We start from the raw sequence: 5,516 nt of genomic DNA on the forward strand, positions 1-5,516 counted from the left end.
GCCTTGCTTGATAAACTCTACCTATCTCGTGGCTAACAACCATTGCACAAGTCGGAATTCACAAAATCAAACAAAGTGCAGATGATTGCATTAAAAAAAATCAAAAAGGTATGCCAAAGTACCTGGAACTTTAGCGGATGCACCTAGCCCTTGTCGTGCATGGTGCTTGATCCCTCTCGTGAGAACCGTAAATTCTCTAGTCTGGCGCCACCAAATCTGTGGTACTGTTTGAATATGGAAATTTGCCGGATGCCTTTCAAAAACAATTGGCGTCTGCTAGTGATGCCTTGCATGTGAGTTCCAATTCATGTCGAAATTAGAAACCTTGTTTCCTAGTGTCCTGGCGAATTGGATCTCCTGCTATATCGCGTTAATGCAAGCTTTGTCGATAGGATTACTCTTCATCAAAAACCGCCAAAATCGAGCCTTGGTAGAGAGATGGTGAAGATTGCTTTAAGGTCAATATGTACGCCAAAAGCAATCTTCAAAAGCAACGTGGCCATGCCAGAAATTTTTGCAATAATCCGTGAAGGCATGTTCATTGATGCAAATCGATGTCGGAGATGCTTGTATAAACGCTCGTACGCAGCCCACAAGTCGAGGTTTAGGGGTGTGCATGCACCCCTAATTGATTTTGCTAATTTTAATTGTGGCCACCCCTTGCAAATATGGGCATCCAATGTGAAATTGTAACTCTCAAAGCGAGCTATGGCGTTCTGTAGACAGCGCCGATGGCGTGGTGGGAGAAACCAGGCGATGCCTAGCTCGGCTCCAGCCGCTGTAGAGTTGGCAAAGTTTCCTCATGCCAGCGTGCACTTGTTGCACCTAACGCGCACTGAAAACATGCATATCACAATCCGGTCGAGCTTGCATGCAGGAGGTTGCTCCCACGGTTTTTCGGCCTCAGTCGTCTGCTCCCCGCTCAACCCTAGGGGCCATGCCCACACCTTGCTTGAAGACGAGAGAGAGAATAATCTCCATAGCCTTGTAGAAGCGAGAGAGAGGGAGAGAGAAAACCCTGTTGAAAGGAAGGCCATGCCTCGGCTGAAGTAGAGAGAGAGAGAGAGAGAGAGAGAGAGAGAGAGAGAGAGAGAGAGAGAGAGAGAGAGAGAGAGAGAGAGAGAGAATCCATGAAGGCATGCAAAGCCATGCCTCGCATCATGCAAAAACCATCTCCGTTGCTTCTCCTTCATCACTCCCCTCTCCTCTGAGCTCTAATACCAGTGAAAGGACTAGGGAACTGAACATGCTCATCACCACCCAGCCATGCCCTATATAGGCCCTTGGCCTTCTAAATATAGGGACCCGCCTGACTGCATGTCCGTCCTGGCCCTTGGCCGTGCCTGGTCCTACCCTTGGCATGACATTTTCAAATCTTAAAACCAATCAACAAGATGACCTATCAACTAAATAATTTGCTTATACACAATTCTTTTCATGTGAGCCTACTTAAGCCTTACAAATGAGAGTCACAGAGAGAATCAATAATTGAGGACCCACCGGACATCGAAGATCAAGAAGAGGTTCTCCAACTCGAATCCATCCTTCAACATGAAGACAAGGTACTAAGACATGGTAAGATTATCCGACGGTATCTTATTAAGTTCAAAAATTATCTTTTTGAAGATGGTAGATGGATGCAAGGAACACATCTTAAGGATGGTATGGACCTTGTCAATGCTTACAATCTACACTAGAGTAAGCAAATGTAAATGCTTTTTAAATGAACAATATTTTTGCCTTATAAGACTAGTTCTTTTTTCATTATGCATAAATTTAAGTAGTATGCATGCTTAGAATCATATAAACACCAAGTAGAATTTGTCACTCTACTCTGGGAGTATGATATGCAGTAAAGAGCAGACATGTTTGTGGAAGCTAAGTCTCCTAAGCACGAAATTGATTAGTCATCCATTCTGGAATGATGTCGTAGGGTCGTAAGGGATCCTCTACCCACTAAGAAACATAGACTAATGACTAAGACTTTATCTTCTCTACCTCATAATCGAGGACGACTATAGTTTCAAGAGAGAGATAATGTCATAAAATTTAATATCTACCTATGCCAAATGGTTTTTTATATTGAACTGATCATTTAAACTGGAAAAATGAATAGGAACAAGATTTAGAATATAGATATGTGCTTTTAGATCTATCTCAGCACATGACCAAAGGGAGAGTAGGCTACATCTCATTGAGGGTCCAAAAAAGAGATGGTCTACCAAAGAGCAATGAGCAGATAATGGAGCTTAGCTTCATTAAACACCTCCAAAGGTTAGTGTTAAAAATTCTTAGACCTAGGACCTTTAGGTACTTTAGACCTTAGGCAAGATAGGCATGTGCTTGAGGTGCTTGTCGTGCTTAAGTTGTCTAAGGTGCTTGAGGTGCTTGGCGTGCTTAATGACTATGCTTAAGGTGCTTCATGACTAAGGTGCTTGATGTGCTTGATGACCAAGGTGCTTATGGTGTTCAAGCCAAACATGACTCCTACATAGAAGGGGGCGAGCCCTAAGAGTAGGGGATGAGAGAGAGCGCGCGCGCGCACACACACACACACACACACACACACACACACACACACACACACACACACACACTCACACACTCAAGGAAAGCCCAAGACTCAAGAGGCATAAAGGACAATGTCAAGACCCCAGCCATGTTGCCCTCATATTGTACTGGAATCCTATTGGATAGCCTTTAGAGAGGTCTAATGAGATTTTAGATGCATTTAACTAATTAATTAATCTCTCTCTCTCTCTCTCTCTCTCTCTGTCTCTCTCTCAAAGGGGGAAAGAAGGAAACTTGTCCAAATACTACCCCTATTGCTTGATATGACCATAGCTTGTGATTGGCCATGCTTGGCATGTACCAATAGGTGCAAGCTAGAGTAAAGAGAGAGAGGGTCAACCAATGCAAGTGGGAGCCCTCCTTTTTGCACATTCTTCCACCAGTCATACACTCTCTCATATGTTGAGCAAGAACTTCATCCCCTTCTCCAAGCTTGAGAAGTAGAGAGCCTACACCAACTCCTCTTGGCTATGGAATGCAAATCCAACTAAGAGCCATACTTCAAAGCAATGCTTACCATCTTCTTCATCTCCATTACTATGCTATGCTATGCTCAACCCGGCTCCCCAGAACATACTTGGTCATATTCTCTTGCAAACATGGGGCAGTTCTAAAAGTCGAAAAGAGCAAGGGGAGGAAGACACGCTAAGAAATCTGTAGGGCATTGGAAAGAGCAATGCATCTCGGCTTGGATGATCTAGTCCACTTCCGCCTTGTGCATGGGGTATTCGAGGTCGATGTAGGGTAGCCATCCTCATCAAACCTGACAATAAACCTAGCAATTATGGATGGGTCTATACAATGTTTTTGAGCTTGACATTCTTGGATAATGACATACTCTACACCTTCTTGCCAATGAGAGAGAGTTGGGACTTGTCCATCTCGAAGCAGATGTGACCAGAGCGACTTCACAAGAAGATTTAGAAATTTTCTCATGTAGGAAAACGAAGTCTTTCTCAATGTTTTCCATACAATGAATAACATCATGAGCTTCTGCTCGAGAGGCACCGCATACCTAGCTAGGTACGATTGGGGGCAAGGGGATCACCGGCCCCCCAACCGGGCCGGCGGTCCCTTGCCCCCAATCGTACGCAGCTAGGTATGCGGCGCCTCCCTCACAGAAGCTCATGATGTTGAGGTAAGTCACAATGTGGGAAACATTGTTAGAATTTGTCCACCACCGGCCCCCACCGGGCCGACGGTCCCTTGCCCCCAATCGTACGTAGCTAGGTATAAAGCGCCTCCCTCAGAGAAGCTCATGATGTTGAGGTAAGTCACAATGTGGGAAACATTGTTAGAATTTGTCCAAAACTTCTGTCTCTGTGAACTTGTGGTAGATGTCCTCAAACTCTTAGAGGAGGTCTCTGCTAAGAATGAGGGTGCGCTTCTTGGTGACGAGCAGATAAAGGAGGTTCGTAGTGGACATCGTAAAGGTTCGTCTCCGTAGTGGACATCGTAAAGGTTCGTCTCCTTGCTAAGGGTCTTGATGACAGCCTTCTTATCCTCATTAAAGAACTTCCAGAATTGCTAATCCTTTGCAACGCCTACATAACTGTGTGCTGCAGACTTAGCTGCTTGCTCCCGTGCCATCGCCCACAAGGCCCGCCTGCTCCAACACCTTGGCCCTCAGACCCGCATTGGTTTCAAAAAGCGGAGTGCCCCTCATACGCACAGGAAGATGAGACGAAGCAGGGGGCTTACTAGATGCGACCCTCACGCAGGGGGCAAGCTGCCCATTCACATTCACTACCGAATCACGTTGCTGCAGCGCCTCCATTGATTTTTCTTTTGCAAGCTTTTCCTGCTTAGTAGAGCATGGGCGTCGATGGTCTCTCTCTCTCTCTCTCTCTCTCTCTCTCTCTCGCACAAGGCCGTTGTAAGCACTAGCGCTCGCCTTTGGCTTGCATATGAGAGCGCTAGCACCCACTATGAGTAAGAGTGTGAAAGAGGTGATTTAGAGTTTAAAGCCTATATATAGGAGTTATTAGATAAATTTTAATTTCTAAGGATTACTAATGGTGAGTCTCTTAGGTCAATCTCTCTCTCTCTCTCTCTCTCTCTCTCTCTCTCTCTCTCATAGCATCATTGTGAGCGCTAGTGCTCGCCTTTAGCTTGCATATGAGAGAGAGGGAAAGAGAGAAAGCGGAGGGCATATTTGGCATTTTTGCTATAATTTTTTTGCGTTGATTATCCGACCTTGAAGGTTGGGGCTGGCACCAACTGTGAGATAGATTGTGTGAATGAATGTGAGCGCTAGGGCTCGCCTTTGTCTTGCACGAGAGAGAGAGAGAGAGAGAGAGAGAGAGAGAGAGAGAGAGAGGTTAATATTTTGGCATGAAAATGGTAAAGTTTATGCGTTATCTCTCTCTCCATATGTAGCTTGGCGCTAGCGTCCATTTTGTGAGAGAGTTAGTGAAAGAGATGATATTTACTTCTTTCTTGCAACTTTTGGCATTCTCCGACAACTTTTTAGCGTCATCTGTCTCCCCACCGTCCTGCTCCTAGGCTTAACCGCGTGCATTATTCTCCTTGAACACAAAAATGATGTGCGTTACTGCTTTTCTAAAAGTTTAAATAGCTTCTCTGCACTGCTAAGAAATTGTGCAAAAATACTCCATAATCCCCTTGCCTAAGCCCTAAGGAGCGCCATGCTCTCCCTACTTCTTCACCTCATTTTGCCCAATACTTGAAGGCACTCTTGCTCCCTGACAACATACGTCCCCTCCTTCACTGGCAAGTATGCTCATTCTCGCCTTTTTTCAAAATCAATTTCCCTTCAAAATCAAAACGAATAAGTTGCAATTTTCCTCTAACACGATTTTGTTACAAGCGTTGGCACATGCTACACTTGGCGCTAGCATCCACTTTGAGAGAGAGAGAAAGTGAAAGCGATGATTGAGAGAGAGAGAGAGAGAGAGAGAGAGAGAGAGAGAGAGAGAGAGAGA

The 5,516-nt window shown here is 45.1% G+C and overlaps 1 pseudogene; it reads right to left on the bottom strand.

Moving 5' to 3' along the window:
* Positions 1–3,216: 3,216 nt before the first annotated feature.
* On the bottom strand, positions 3,217–4,348 carry LOC147437306 (ATP synthase delta chain, chloroplastic-like; annotated as a pseudogene).
* Positions 4,349–5,516: the final 1,168 nt, after the last annotated feature.

Source organism: Adiantum capillus-veneris, chromosome 17 (assembly GCF_014529385.1).
Source record: "Adiantum capillus-veneris isolate H3 chromosome 17, ASM1452938v2, whole genome shotgun sequence".
In the NCBI taxonomy this organism is placed as follows: Eukaryota; Viridiplantae; Streptophyta; class Polypodiopsida; order Polypodiales; family Pteridaceae; genus Adiantum; species Adiantum capillus-veneris.